The sequence below is a fragment of the Trachypithecus francoisi genome, unplaced genomic scaffold (genome assembly GCF_009764315.1).
Source record: "Trachypithecus francoisi isolate TF-2019V2 unplaced genomic scaffold, Tfra_2.0 Lachesis_group11, whole genome shotgun sequence".
Lineage (NCBI taxonomy): Eukaryota > Metazoa > Chordata > Mammalia > Primates > Cercopithecidae > Trachypithecus > Trachypithecus francoisi.
In genome coordinates this window covers 75150769-75167674 of record NW_022681456.1, presented here as the reverse complement: position 1 = coordinate 75167674, position 16906 = coordinate 75150769, and the positions used below count along the sequence as shown (strand labels likewise).

The following is a 16906-nucleotide window of genomic DNA, read 5'->3' as shown; positions in this document are numbered from 1 at the left end:
AGAGACAGGGTTTCACCATGTTGGCCAGGTTAGTCTTGAACTCCTGACCTCAGGTGATCCACCCGCCTTGGCCTCCCAAAGTGCTGAGATTACAGGTGTGAGCCACCATGCGGGCCTGCATTTTTTTTTTTTTTTTTTTTGAGATGGAATGTCTTCTGTAGCCCAGGCTGGAGTGCAGTGGCACTCCAGTAACATCAATAGGGATAGCACCAGGTTCGGGAGGCTGAGCGAGAGACTCAGACCCAGCAAACAGGACATGGGGTCTTATTGAGGGAAACTTACATATAGGGCTGGTCCAGGGGCAGTGAGCTATACAGGAGAACTGCAACCATTTGCAAGAAACTTTCAGTTTATATGACATTTCACTTAGCACCCTCTCCCTAACAACCTCCACCTGGCAGCCTTCATTTAACCCAAAACAAAGGGCCTTGATTCCTTGAGTGGCCCACGTTCCAAGGGAACAGGTTAGAAACTCAGGTGTTCCTCATAGATAAGGAACGAATCTCAGTGTTGGCTGCTCCTAGGTTCCTCAGCTTGGAACTCTGAACATACATTTAGGTGCATCTACCAAACAGGGTCATTCTCAGTATATGATTAAGATTTTGCTATCAGGTACATCTACTATACATGATCATAGTTCACTGCAGCCTCTAACTACTGGGGTCAACAGATCTTCCTGCCTCAGCCTCCCTAGTAGCTGGGACAATAGGCATGTGCCACCACACTCAGCTGATTAAAATTTTTTGTTGTGGTGTGCTTTGTTTTAGAAGTAGTCTCACTACGTTGCCCAGACTGGTCTTGAACTGATGGCATCAAGCAATCCTCCTGCTTCAGTCTCCTAAATAGCTAGGATTACAGTCTCCAACCACTGTACCAGGCATCCACCCACCTCTATAAAAATTCGTTTACTGTTGCAGCTCAAGATAATACTTATTTGTGAATCCGGTGGGCATTTATTCCTCTAATTTCCACAACCAGGGGAAAAGCCCATCAACCTGACTTGATTCATTCTCCGTTATCTGACAATGCTTATTTCCTGATTTTACACATCAGATGGATTTCTTAACCCCAAACATTATCAACCTATCAGTGAATATGCATCCCACATCTGTGCTGAGTCTCCATATTTAAAATCACATCCGAAATATATGTTGATCTTATGTTAATGATGAAATCCTACATTTAAATTTGTGCCACCCCATAGTTACATAAGTATATAATAGAGTCCGGTCAGATTATATGGAGTATCCAAGCCTTCCACGAGCTGATCCGCTCATGTTTCTAGTCTGACCTTCTGTCATTCATTAACTCCCACACCCAAACCTGAGTTCCTAGCATGCACACGGTTGAATCATCAGGCACACTTTGCAGCTTCCTATTTGTCTGTCTCTGTACAGGCTTTTTCTTCTAGCTGGAATGTACTCCCCTCAACTTCCCTTTTCTCACCTCTGCTTGAAATATGTGTACCTTTTCATAATGGCAAGACAAATTATGGTTTTTATTTTAGAACTACATAGAATTATGCGAAATAGTCTGTGGTAAAATAAATAGGTAGGAGGTGCCAGAAAATTTTTGCAAAAGAGTAGTAATACAGCAGTGGCAGGAGGTAGCCTAGTAGATACTAATAGTACTGTCCAATATTCATAAGGGAAAATAAATGAATAAAATAAAATCAATTAAAGTAAATGTTTTTTCAGGTTTAGAAAAGTAAATGTGGATAAACAGACATATTGTAATCATAGATATAAAAATAATCATAAAAATTGTGAATTCTTCCAAAATTAATCTGTAGGTTAAATACTACTTATATCATAATTTCAAGATTATTTTTATACAAATTGACAAGCTGAACCTGATATGAAGAGAAAATATTAAAGAATCAATTTTTTTAAAAAAGAAGTAAACAACGGGGGTGCTTGCCTTACAGTATTCCAAAACATATGAGGAGTTACTAGTTATTACAACAGTTTGGGGCTAGACAAATAGGATCGGTGGGATACAACAGAATTCCAGAAATGGACAATGTGTAAATCAAAATTTGGTATATGATAAATGTAGGGTTTCAAATTCATAGGAAAAATTATGGAACAACTCTTTATTTTGAAAAAAAATTCTTTCTACTTCCCACCATTAAAGAATACAAGTCAAGTGTATTAAAAAACTGCCAGAAGAAAATATAGAATAGTATCTTTAATGCCTTAAGGTAAGGAAAGCTTTTATTAAAACATCAATTTAAATGCCATGCCAAAATAGACCATAAACAAAATTTTAAAAACAAGTGAAAGACTGGAAAAGTACATGTACCACATATAAGAAAAGATTGGTATCCATATTGGGTATGTTAGAAACCCCTAAAATTCAGCACGAAAATGACTAATCAATAGAACAGCAGGAAGGTATATAAGTAGTCAATGTATAGAAAAGAAAGTACAGATAAATAAAAATGTATATTAAAATGTTGTAGTTCATTAATAATAAAGAAAACACAATAAAAATTAGGTGCTATTTTTAAACCATCAGATCGGCAAGCTTAAATATTTGCTAATAGCATATTTTGACCAGGCTTTGGGGAAATAGGCACTCACACAGACCTGAGAGAGCAATGTAACCTCATCTATTAACATTTAAAATGCACATAACCTTTGAGCCACCGGCTGGGCTTCACAGTAGACATCAGAGAAATTTGCTCAAAGAAACATTTGCAGAGATAGTCACTGAATGGTTGTGTGAAAGAAAAGAAATTCATTTTGTTTCATCAGTAGCGGATTTTATAAATGTAAAGGAACTGTGGAATCCTGTTTAGCTGTTTCAAAGAATGTAGTCGCTGTATGTATAAGACATACAAATGCAGTTATGATATATCACCGAGTGAGAAGAGTACATTTAAGTAAGAATAAATAATATAATATTTGCTTAAACTGAATATATATTTTCTGTGGTTTTATATTTATATGCAAATGTTTAAGGAAAAGTTTGGAAGGATCTACACCAAACTGGTAATGGTGGCTCTCCTTGGGGATGTGTCTTGGATCAGAAGTTAGGTGGTAAAGGGGGAGTTCAACTTCATCAAAATAAATCCTCTCTTCCTTTTTCCTCTTCTCCCCTCCCCTCCCTTCCCCCCCTTCCCCCTCCCCTCCCCTCCTCTCCTCTCTTCTCCCCTCCCCTCCCCTCCCATCCCCTCCCCTCCCATTCCCTTTCCTTCTTTGTTTCCATGTATTACTTAGTTAAAAATTATATTAGGCCTGATGTGGTGGCTTACGCCTGTAATCCCAGCACTTTGGGAGGCCCAAGTGGGCAGATTACTTAAGCCAGGAGTTCAAGACCCCTTGGCCAGCATGGCGAAAACCCGTCTCTACTGACAAAAAAAAAAAAAAAAAAAGCTGGGCATGGTGATGGTGGTGGGTGCCTGTAATCCTGAGGCATGAGAATCATTTCAACCTGGGAGGCAGAGGCTGCAGTGAGCAGAATCTCACCACTGCATTCCAGCCTAGGTGAAAGAGCGAGACTATGTCTCAGAAACTGGCCTATTTCTAGCAATACATTACTCACCAGATACCTCCTCTGCCTTCTCCTCTATCGCACATATCACCTGAGATGTAAACTATGGCTGAACCATCCGCTACCTCCACACCAATGGCGCCTCTATATTCTTTATCTGCCTATTCCTGTACGTAGGCCGAGGTCTATATTACGGCTCATTTCTTCTCCTTGAAACCTGAAATATCGGCATTGCACTCTTACTTATAACCATGGCAACGGCCTTCATGGGTTACGTACTCCCATGGGGACAAATATGATTATTTGTCAAAATAATTTGTCAAACAAAAAACATTAAAATTTAATTATTATCTATTTTGTTCTAACAAATTCTTTTTGGAGTAATAAATGTTATGGAAATAATCAGAAGTATATGCATTTCTATGTAAGAATGTTTGTCATAGCACTATTGATTAAAACACAAAGTCAGAAACAATCTAAATGTTTAACAGTATGGATACCACCTGGTATGATGCATCTTCATATTCTCTTCTCAAATCTCAAATAGAGGCCAGGCACAGTGGTTCACATGCCTGTAATCCCTGTAAGCACTTTGGGAGGCTGAAGCGGGCGGATCACTTGAGATCAGGAGGTCGAGACCAGCTCTACAACAGGTCGAGACCTGTCTGTACTAAAAATACAAAAATAAGCTGGATATGGTGGAACACATCTGTAATTCCAACTACTTGAGAGGCTGAGGCACAAGAATCCCCTGAACCTGAGAGGTGGAGGTTGCAGTGATCCAAGATTGCCACATTGCACTCCAGCCTAGGCAATAGAGTGAGACTCTGTCTTTCCCAAAAAAAAAAAAAAGAAATAGTTTCCGATTCAAATGGAGCTCTGTTTTTTTTCCCTTTCAAGGAAACAATTTACCCTCTGATTAAGGGGTCCAAGTTAAGAAACTACTAAATGACAATGGGAAGTGTGCTCTGATTTCCCTAGAGTATTTGTATTTTAACAGGTATTTGGAGTGAAGTTCTCTCCAAAGAAGGAATATCTAATGGTCAGGATTTTAGAAATAGAAAATGTATTAAGGCAAGCCAGACTTTAGGAAATTCTTCACATGCTACTTTGTAATCAGTGTTCTGCTTTTCAGATGTGGCCGGAAGTCTCAATTCCTAATAAATTATATTGTCAAGGACTAAGGATCTATGCCATAAGGGACTAGCTGAGGGCACGGGGTACGTCTGGTCTAGAAATGAGACATTTGGAGTAGACTCAGTAACTGTCTTTAAATGTAGGGTTGACATGTAGAAGGTGGATGTATCCTGTGTTGCTTCATTTAGTCAGTACTGGGGGAATCAATGAGTAAAAATTAGAGGAGGCATTTTATAACTTTTATAGGTGAAATTTCCCTAATAGTGTTGATAATACAATGGATTCCCTGGAAAAGCAGTGTTACTCCTATTTTTTGAAGTACTAGTAGATTTTGGATGAAGATTCACCAAGGATGAGGTAGACTGGATTCCTGAATTGTGTGAGTAGTGGGAGTGGACATCTCTATCGTAGTTTTCAAGTATTTGCATTATGAAAACATTCAGGGAGCACTTTCTATGTGCTCAGCACTGTACTCAGTACTAAGAAGATATACAGATGAAGCAAAACAAGGGGTGAGTAGAAGACACCGCTTGTTGGGAGTGTCCATTAACGAAAAGAAGAACTGGATGGAGGCCGGGCGCGGTGGCTCAAGCCTGTAATCCCAGCACTTTGGGAGGCCGAGACGGGCGGATCACGAGGTCAGGAGATCGAGACCATCCTGGCTAACAGGGTGAAACCCCGTCTCTACTAAAAATACAAAAAACTAGCCGGGCGAGGTGGCGGGCGCCTGTAGTCCCAGCTACTCCGGAGGCTGAGGCAGGAGAATGGCGTAAAACCCGGGAGGCGGAGCTTGCAGTGAGCTGAGATCCGGCCACTGCACTCCAGCCCGGGCGAAAGAGCAAGACTCCGTCTCAAAAAAAAAAAAAAAAAGAACTGGATGGAGAGGTGGAGACTCGTTTTTTTTTTTTTTTTTTTTTTGTTGTTGTTGTGTTTTTTGAGACAGAGTCTCACTCTTGCCCAGGCTGCATGATCACGGCTCACTGCAGCATTAAACTCCTGGGCTCAAGCAGTCCTCCCACTTCAGCCTCCACAGGAGCTAAGACCACAGGCACACACCACTATGCCTAGCTGAGTTTTTTCATTTATTTTTAACTTTTTGTAAAGATGGGATCTCCCTATGTTGCCCAGGCTTCCTTTCAGGACCTTGGTGGAAAAGCCACATCACTCGTTGGTCTTGATTTTATCAAGGGAATGGGTTCTGACTGTAAGACTCAGGGTCCTCAGTGAAGGGAACTGAGCTACCCACTGACCTTGATTTCATTAAGGTAGTGTGCTTTGACCATAAGGCTCTTTTGAGTTTGCTTCTTGGTCAGGGTTTTGAGCAGGGATTATTTCCTGCTCTGTTCTTATTGTGTGTCCCTGATTCTCACGTTTCTGCAGCACTGCCTCCGGCAGTAGGCTATGATGCATTTGTGGTGGTTTATCTTTACATGTTTTACTTATTCTTGCTACTCAGTCCAAGGGGACAAAACTGTCTCTTTTGGCAAAGCTGTGTTTTATGCTTTCCTTGATATTAGTAGTCATATGTATTGGCATGTCAACTTGGTGGAAGCCCCAGAGATTTACAAAGTCCTTTCAGGATCTATTTGAACTGGGACTTCTCTATAACCCTGCCCTGGCAGGCGATGCCAGTAAAGAACCTTATACAGTTTGTCCATTAGGGAATCTTCCTGTGAGATTGTGATGGCTGCCATTCCCCATGTCCTCACAGGAAGCTTTTAATTTAAGGAAAACTAACACTAACATGAAAATGAGATATTTTGGGGAAGCTTGGACGTAAGATATTGCCACATGGTTAAGGTCATGCCATGTATTTTCTGTTAAGATTATTGTTACATCTCTGAGGGGAATTTATGCTTTCAAAAGTGAGTTTTTTGAAATGGAAATGTGGAAAATCCATTTTTCCCCTTCTTTTACCTTATAGTTCTTTGTGGCCAAATGAGTGCTTTCGGGAGCATTTGGTGTAGTTCATATAAACACACACAAACGTATAGACATACATATATATTTATATATGTATATAAATTTATGTACATAAATATCACTGCATAAAGGCCTGCAAAGTACAATCATTTATATATGTACATAAATGAATTATATACATATGTATATTTCTATATGTCTATGTATGTGTCTACAATTTATGTATATATACAGAAATTATACATATATAAATGAATTATACACATATATGTATATAATTGAATTATACACGTATTGAATTCATATATGTATATATTAAATTTATATATGTAAAATTTAGATATACATATAAATTATATATACATAACTGATATACTTACATGTATACGTATATAATTCATTTATATATGTATATAATTATTATACTTTGTAGACCTTTTTTGGGGTATAAATATTTAGAACTTTAGTCTTAGGGAATTCAAACAGCTATGGTCTTGTGGTCTTAGAAGATTATTCTCAGGCTTCTTACATGTCCTGGCTTTTTGTTCTGTTCTTAAGTTAATCAAGTGGTTGCAATTATTCAGAGAGTAGGTGTAGATAGTTGTTCATTTGGAATAATTGTTGACTGGGCAAGTGGGCACATAGGGATTTCTCCATTGAGAATCTATGTGAACCCTGAAGGCCTTGAGTGTCTGAGCTATGTAGGTAAACGATTGGGATAGGTTTGAACTTTGTCTCTATGATGTATTCTGCCCCAGGCTCTCGGTTCTTGTCATAGTTGAAGCACCCTGAATTTTCCTGATAATTGCTTCAATTTCTAACGTTTCTGTTAGCAGAGACTTGATTTTTTTGTAAGAAGTGTTAGGTCCTCTTCTGTTTATTTGTGGACCTGATTTAAAATGTCAAAAAAGATGCTGTTTAACTTTGGGAGTTGTAAATGTACCCATGAGAGAGATGAGTTACGTTGTGTTCACTGGAATAGTTAGTGAACTATTAGCACACAAAATAATATCACACGTACATCAGTTATATCTAATTTATATCAGGCTCAAATTATATATTATGTCAGAGATGCTTAATTATGGTGAAATTTCAAATGATTTAAATTATTAAAAATCGGCCAATGATTGACGACACAAGCGTGAGGGGCCAATTTATGTTCAGTATAAATTGGAAGGCCTGAGATGGAAATAGTTTCCTTCTTGTTTCTTTCTTGGAAGTTTTATGATTGATTTGGTAAAAATTACAGCTTGGGCATGAAGATTTTCTTGTGTTTTGGTTTATCGTAAACATTCATAACTCCCACATTTTTACATCAATTGCCGCTTGTTTCTGTTTTATTTGTCATTTTTTCCTCCTGTAATTTCATCTCACTTTGCTTGGGCTTTTATAATATGTAGTACCTATTACCGGATGCTATGTGGAAAGAACATGGACTTTGGTAATAGGGAGCTAGAACTTCAAAACCTAGCCCTGCTACTCAAAGTTGACTAGTTGTTTGACCTTTGACAAGTCTCTTAACCTCGTTTAAAAATAGCATGTGTAGGCCGGGGGCGGTGGCTCAGGCCTGTAATTCCAGCACTTTGGGAGGCCCAGGCGGGTGGATCACCTGGGAGGTCAGGAGATCGAGACCATCTTGGCTAACATGGTGAAATCCTATGTCTACTAAAAATACAAAAAATTAGCCAGAGGTGGTGAGGGGCACCTGTAGTCCCAGCTACTCAGGAGGCTGAAGCAGGAGAATGGCGTGAACCCGGGAGGCGGAGTTTGCCGTGAGCCGAGATCGCGCCACTGCACTCCAGCCTGGGTGACAGAGCGAGACTCTGTCCCAAAAAAAATAAAAAATAAAAATAAAAATAAAGCATGTGTATTGCAAGAAATTTATGATAATTACAGAAAAGTTTATACATGCACTAGTGCACGCACGTGTGCATGTGTGAATGCCCTTGTGCTTACAGTACAATAGTGCTCTGTAAAAGATACATTTATTCAGTGTAGTGTATCAAATTTTTTAATGTGTTCTTTTGTCTTCACTATTGCACTGTGATCTTCAAATGGGCATTAACCATGTATTATTTATTTTGTATTCTCTCCACAGTATTCAAGGTAATTTGTGCAAATTGGATACTCTTTAAATGTTTATTTAATTGAAGTTTGGGTCCTTATTTATAAGAACAGGTTTTTTTGTTGTTATTATTGTTTGGCTTTTTTTTTTTTTTAGACCTGAAGTCTAAGGTTTACATATGCTGATGCATGTGAACCAATTTTCAAAAAGAAAATACTTTGATGTAATAATATTTTTTCCTTTTCTAAAGTAGGAAAAAATCAATTTTTAACCCCAACATCCCCAGCTTCCTTTTGTGTCTTCTGAGCCAGATCATAGACTAGAAATCAAATGGGTGACAAGAAAATAAAATGTACAGAGCTACCTTGGGGTAAAACTCAGCCATCTTAGTACCAGAATGTTTTCAGTTTTTCAGCCTTGCTTCATCTGTAAGTGATTTTATTTCAGAGACCAGGAAGAAAGAAGTTAAAGGTCAAGGGAATCCAGCTCACTGGGGTAGTTTGTACCAATCAGAAGAACACAGAAAACTGAGGAAAGCTGAAAGTCTTCCTGTCCTGACTAAGTGCATTGTCAGGAAATCAATTTGTCCTACAAAAGAAAGAGATTTAGTATGGTAGTGCATGGAAGATCCCAAGGAGAAATAAATTCAGTTTGAAGTTTTAACAAGGAAAAAGAAAGCTGAAATGTAAAGGTGACAAATGCCAATAATAATCTGCATCTGCCCCAGCGTGGTGTTCGGAACTTTTCAACCATGATAAAGAATGATTTAAGCTAGGGTGTTTTTACACTGTTCTTCTAATGTTCTTTATTTCTTACTGGTGTCAAGACATCACTGATGTGAACATTTACCCACCGGGGTAATTTCTGGAAGTCTCAGTGGCTTGATTTGCCTAAGCTGCTGAGATTTTCTGATACCATATCAAGGCTACAGCGCTGTGCCACGTTTATGAGACCACCATGACAATGACGGGGAGGGTCTGATTCCATATGTATGTAAATATAGCAAAATCTCAGCAGTCCAGAGCTTTTCTAACATATGTATATGTTGACATATAATACAATATATCATCTATGTTATATATAAATATGAAAGAAAATAGTTTTAAAAATACTGATTTTTAATTTTCCAGGACAGAAAATTAAATAAGTAACTTCCAAAATATAACTTCTTCCAAAATATAATTTCTGTAAGACAGAAATGAACAATAGTAGCCAAGAGTAATATATTTCACTCATTTATTATTCATTCAACAACTATTTTTGAGTGCCGGCTATCTGACAGACACTGTACTAAGGAAGTAGCATTGAACAAGCAGTGCCTTTATAGATCAATAGCTTTGTAGAGGAAAGTGGAAAACAATAAGCATGATAATAATACTTAACAATATAACAACAGCAATAAGATTACACTGTAATCAGTAATATGACAAAGGAGTCAGGGTTATGCCCAGCATACATAAGACTATCTAATAGGACAAACATGGAGGCTTTGACTAGAAAAATAAAGTTGTTTTTTTTTTTTTGGAAAGCTTTCAGATGCAGAACATGATCAAATTTGCATTTTGTAAGATCATCCTGTAGGGAATAAATTGGTTAGGCGTGAAGTCACGTACAGTGAAAATAGAACTGTCCCCAGGAGTTTGGTAGGGGTGTTATAGAAGTTCAAATACTTCTAAGTAGAGTGAAAGCATATCAGGGAACTCTGGCAATACATTTCAGGATGGAATATGCACGTGAAAATCCATATTTGGAAGCAAAGGAAGCAGGATGGCTTTGTCAAGGCCTAACTTTTAAACCAAGGTCCTAGAGGGACATTACTGGGCAGGTGGGATGGAGGAGGTTGACCTCACTGGGTGCAAAGTAGTCAGGTGTTAGGAGTTCCCGAATGTTCTCCTTGCTGCCACTAGTGTGCCTCTCCTGCACTTGTTCATGTTTTGTGATCATTTTAGACCGTGTCTCAGCACATATGACTCTCTTCTCTCATAGGAGACTTTGCCTTCTCTTTGCTGCTTGGCCTCACAACTTCCCATTCTCTGAGCAGATGTACAAGCCATTTGCCAGTCGTAGAAATTTCCCTTTCTAAAATCAATACAACTTTCAAAATGAAGCTGTAGGTTTATTAAGATAATTGCAAGTGATAACATATCTGAGAGAAAATCTTAATAGAAAGTTATTTAAAATACAGGTCAGAACAAAACAATCTGTTTATTGAGGTAGACATTAGTCTAGACATTAAATACCATTAACAAAATAGTCTCACCTGTTATTTCCACCTAAACTCTATTTTCAAATATGGGCATACATTTAAAACTCTTCATTACGTTGTCATTGAACCTGGTTAGATGCTGTTATGGTTAGGCTTTGTGTCCCCAACCGAATTTCATCTTGAATTGTAATCCCTAGGTATTGAGGGAGAGACTGGGTGGGAGGTGATTGATAGTGGGGGTGGTTTCCCCTATGCTGTTCTTGTGATAGAGAGTAAGTTCTCATGAGATCTGATGGTTTTATAAATGGTAGTTTTTTCTGTGCTGACACATGCTCTCCCTTGCTTGCCACCATGTAAGACGCGCCTCTTCCCTTTCTGCCTCTTCATACTTCATGCATGACCAGACAGCTGTTGCACAACATCATGCCTCATCCTCTGTATGCGGATGATGGACAAATAATATAAAGGGAGCAGAAAGCCACTTCTTTCCAGGAATATTCTAGGCCTTCAGATTGAAAGTGATAACCAAATGAAATGAGCTACTTCTAGTCTTTCAATGAAACAGAATTTAGATATCATGAAATTTAACTCTAAATGTTAAGACAGACTTTGGATTCATCATGAATAATATACCAAATTCTTACAAGGTTCTTACTTTGCTTAGAGCTTTGGATGATCTTTGATACTCAGAATCATGAAGAATTACACTCTAAGTAATTACAGATACTCTGTGAGAGAATGGTTTCTCATGCACACTGATACAGTTAGATTTGACTTTTAATTTTTCTTTTGGCACAATATATACCATAGTAATGTAATCAGATTCTAAACTCTAATTTTACTTGCTAAGTTTCCATATTTATTTTGTTGATAACTGATGCATGATTTATGAACATGTGTGCTTTTCTATTATGTGTTCATATTTCCCTTCCTTAGAGTTTTACTGTTATTTCCTTCAGTAAAGGAGCTACTTTAAAAAAAAAAAAAACTAAGTTATATTTCATATGTTTAGGATAAAGTTTATTTCCTTTGATAATCATTTATAATTAATGAAGTAAAGTTTAAAATTTTTAATGGAATAACATTTGAAATTAATAGAGTTTTGAAAACTGGAGGTTTAAAAATCCTTGGCAAGAGTTTTTATCTCATATAGACTGAATGAATTATTAAAAGCAAACTTCTACCTAAATCTAAACCTTATTTTCTTCATATATTGATTTTCTTGTTCCATGAAAACCTATCAGGTTTTCTAGAAAGTTTATGGTAATATTTTTGTATTCTTTAGTCATAACTTATTTTCATATAATACATGTAATATATAGATGTTTTGGGATAATTTTCAGTAGCCTTTCTAGATTGCAAAATGGGTACCTATGGAAACATAAATGTATATAATTTTGAATATAAAACCATTTGTAGAATGTAATAAGAACACATTCAAAGCAAAGCTGCATCACAATCTTTTGCAAAGTAGAGAATATTCATACCATGAATACTGACCATCTATTATATCTCTCTGGATTCTGCTACTTTGTGATTTTCTTTTTTTTTTTTTTTTGAGGCGGAGTCTCACTCTGTTGCCGGGACTGGAGTGCAGTGGCCGGATCTCAGCTCACTGCAAGCTCCGTCTCCCAGGTTTACGCCATTCTCCTGCCTCAGCCTCCCGAGTAGCTGGGACTACAGGCGCCCGCCACCTCGCCCGGCTAGTTTTTGTATTTTTAGTAGAGACGGGGTTTCACCGTGTTAGCCAGGATGGTCTCGATCTCCTGACCTCGTGATCCGCCCATCTCGGCCTCCCAAAGTGCTGGGATTACAGGCTTGAGCCACCGCGCCCGGCCTGTGATTTTCATAAACAAGACTATTTTCCTTCATGTGAGGATTAAAGATAAAATGCCTCTCTCCCTGATCAAACTTCTTCACACTGTTCTCCAGTAGCATCTTTTCCCACTTCAACGTCTGGTAAAGCAGCCTAAGGACAAGAAAATATTTCCTGCAGGGAATGCAATTTTTGGCCTTCTTGGTAAAGAGGACTTCAAATGAAACCAGACCTGGCTATGAGCCACCCATCCGTTTTAATATTGCTTGTACTGAATTCACTTGGGGTAATCCTTACTTTCATTTGCAAAGGAATTGTAATCTGCTGTACTTTATTTGTGGTTTTTGAGAATAGCTTTTCTGTCTTCTATATTCTTCCTTAATATTACTTCCTCTGAGCCAGCCTGTCTAGCCTGGTTCTGAGTATAAATAGCTCCAATTATGGAGCACTAATGCCCTGCTATTGCTGGGTTATGTGAAACCCTTTTTTGTGTTGAACACAAGAAGCCCATGATTATTCCTACCACAGATTCTCACATTCTTAATCAGTTCCACCTGGCCAATAAACAGTAAAGCCAGGACAGCTTCTCCTCTGTGTGGGTTTTCTACTTTATGGGTAATAAAACTGTCCTTGGTGTTATTTAGGAATCCCTTTGATGCCTGCCTACTAGTTTACTGTATTGATATTTCAGGGGTATTGGCAGTTGCTGGTGAGCCTTCACTACTGGCATTCCTGAACTGTGGCAATGAAGTAGTTTGGGTAAATAACGGCGGGGTGGGGAACACAACTGGTAAAGCTTTTTTTTTTTTCTTGTACTTACATGTATCAAGGAACAATTTAGAAGTGGCCTTATGGAAACAGCAAGGCTAAGAACTGGTTAGATTTCTTTCAAACCTAGAGGAAAGAAATAAGGAAAGAAAGAAAGAAAAAGGAGAGAGAAGATGCAATGTAATTTTTTTTTTTTTTTTTTTTGAGATGGAGTCTTGCCCTGTCGCCCGGGCTGGAGTGCAGTGGCCGGTTCTCAGCTCACTGCAAGCTCCGCCTCCCGGGTTCATGCCATTCTCCTGCCTCAGCCTCCGAGTGGCTGGGACTACAGGCGCCCGCCACCTCGCCCGGCTAGTTTTTTGTATTTTTTTTTTAGTGGAGACGGGGTTTCACCGTGTTAGCCAGGATGGTCTCGATCTCCTGACCTCGTGATCCGCCCGTCTCGGCCTCCCAAAGTGCTGGGATTACAGGCTTGAGCCACCGCGCCCGGCGCAATGTAATTTTTTGAACTTGTAAACACCTCACATTGTTTATTTGCAATGGTATTTTGTTAAAATCATTACTAGATACCAAGCTCCTACATCTGCAAGTTAAAAAGAATGAAGCTGGGCTAATTCTCAGCTTCTTTGTATTGAGTTAGCTAGTAAGAATGCTCTCTGCAAATTTTAGGGAAGAGAGGGTATTAAGAGCATTAGTTCCAAGTTTGAGTTCTATTTTCAGTGCATGGTTTTAGTAATGTGTAAATGTTTCTTGAAAGGTGGCTTGTATTTTTATTTTAATTATTTAAAAAAGTTTTAAACCAATCAGTGTAGGATATTTGAAATGGGAAAGACTACATGGTAATAGAAAATGAACTCATGTTAGATCAAAAGAGACAAGTAACCGATGCATCCACGAAAAGTAAATGCTTTGTGAACTTGAAGAGCCCTTGTTGGATGGCACTATTTATTTTGAACAAATTCTTTTAATCCCTTTAATCCCATTAACTGTTAAAGTGGGGACTCGTTTGGACTTTGAAACAGCTTTTTTTTTTTTTTTTTTTTTTGAGACAGAGTCTCACTGTTGCCCAGACTGGAGTGCAGTGGTGCGATCTCGGTTCATTGCAACCTCTGACTCATGGGTTCAAGTGATTCTCCTGCCTCAGCCTCTTGAATAGGTGGGATTACAGGTGGGTGCCACCACACCTGGCTAATTTTTGTATTTTCAGTAGAAACGGGGTTTCACCATGTTGGCCAGGCTGCTCTTGAATGCCTGACCTTGTGATCCACCTGCCTCGGCCTCCCAAAGTGCTGGGATTACAGGATTGAGCCACTGTGCCCGGCCTGAAACAGCTTTTTATATAGTGCCTTTCTTTGTATTAGTATTACTTAATCTTACCTTAATTAATTATTGCAGTCTCTTCTTGAAAGGAATAAATGCCATCAGACTTATCATTCCTATCACCATCATATTTTTATCATAAACAATATTAATTGGCTACAGTGGAGAGACCTCTCCTGTCAGTGCCTAGTGCCCAAATATTATTTATCAAATGTATGATTACTTTTGGCATCATTATGTATATTTTTAGAGATTCGAGTTCTTCTTCAAAAGAAAGTTTCCCCCTGCTTTCAAAAAATATTTCTATAGGTTTTTAAAATGCTAATCAGGAGAGATAAAGCCATTTTACAGATGGTGAAATAAACTACTGGAGATAGCACAGTACATTAATATGAGCAGAATGTATATGTGGGTATTCATGTGTGTGCATGTGTTTAAGCTCATCCATTCAACAAATATGGACCCAGCATCGATTTTGCATGTGCTTGGTGCTGTCATAGTTGCTGGAATACAAAAACGAATAATACACACTTATCGCCCTTGAGAATAATATAGTGTCATGGGGTGATAGATTTTCAAAACTAATAATTACAGTTAAAATGATAGTGCTGTAATAGAGGCGAATTGTGCCTGGAGGAATTGAGAAAGACTCTCTGAAGGAGGTAACTTTTGAATGGAGCTTTGAGTGGTGAACTAGGGTTTGGCAAGAGCAGAGCAGAGAAGAATGTTTCAGTTAAATGGAGAAGTTGAAAAGGTTTTGAGAATTAAGACCACATGATCTGTCTGGAAATAACTGGAGTACAGATAATAAAAACAAGAAATAAGTTCTTGTATGTTATTGCACAGCAGCATGACTATAGTTAACAATATTGTATATTTTAAAATGGCTATAAGAGACAATTTTGAATGTTCTCATTGCAGAGAAATGATAAGTGTTTGAGGTGATGTATATGCTACGTACCCTGATTGGATTATTACACAATGTATACATGTTGCAAAGCATCACACTTTGCCCCATACCTATGTACAAATATTAAGTGTCAATTAAACATATTTTAAAAGAAAAAAAGTAAATATGGCAAAATGTTAAAAAAAATTTCACAACCCTACATCCAGCAAATTTTCTGCAGTTATTCTGGTATTTATTTTTGGTTGATTTTCTCCTAAGACTAGTTCAGAGAACTATAGAGTCTAACTAATTTTTAGTTCAATCTCTTTCTTTTTTATGAACACGAAGTTTCATCTGTTAGCAACTTTTTGAAGCTAAATAGGTTGTATATTAAAATATATGTAGTGTGTTTTTCCACTTCTTGTTTCAAGATGAGAGTATTATCAGCGTTCTTTAGGAAATTTCCCATACCTCTTCACAACTCTACTTCAGACCTTAAAATATCTAGTATTATCAGTCCCTCCCACCTCCAATATTTCTGTTTTAGAATTTCACTTGTCTTTTATTTATACTGGTATTGTTCAAAGGAAGTTTCTAAAATAATATTCTTATATGAAACTCCAGTATAGAAATCAGATTAAAATTTTTTATATAAAGGTATATATTTAGTTCAAATTCACATAATATGCTTATTATAAATCTGTTAATAAGAGCAATGAAATTACTTTGGTTAGCACAAAAATTTAAAAGGTATATTAGAGAAGATAGTTGTAACCTTGTATCAACTGTAGCATGAAATTGATTTCTATATTATTTGGTTTCACAATATTGAGAAAATCCTGATTCACACATTAAAGTGGTTACAAATGGTAGCAGTGTGTTTTGTTTCCTCATTTGTTTTTATTTTATTTTTAATTTTTATCTGTACGTAGTAGGTATATATACTTACTGGATACATGTGATGTTTTGATACAGGCATCCAATGTACAATAGTCATATCAGGGTGAATGGGGTACCCGTCGCCTCAAGCATTTATCATTTCTTTGTGTTAGAAACATCCCAATTCTATTTTGTTTTTTAAAAATACAATAACTTATTGCTGACTATAGTCCACCCTGTTGTGCTATCAAAAACTAGATCGTATTCATTCTATCTAACTGTATTTTTGCACCCATTAACCATCCCCACAACCCACCCCAACCCTTTTTAAAACAACCTACCTTGAAGTTTCAAGATAATCTTCATTTGAAATGATCCAGAAGCTCAGAAAAGTTGCTGGAATTTTTT

The 16906-nt window shown here is 37.7% G+C and overlaps 1 long non-coding RNA gene across 1 annotated transcript; it reads right to left on the bottom strand.

Annotated features, from left to right (window-relative positions):
* Positions 1 to 3639: 3639 nt before the first annotated feature.
* Positions 3640 to 16621, bottom strand: LOC117091041. Its single transcript, XR_004440219.1, has 3 exons — positions 16608 to 16621; positions 12750 to 12755; positions 3640 to 3736 (listed from the first exon to the last, which is right to left on the bottom strand). It is a non-coding gene; the product is annotated as an uncharacterized LOC117091041 (long non-coding RNA).
* Positions 16622 to 16906: the final 285 nt, after the last annotated feature.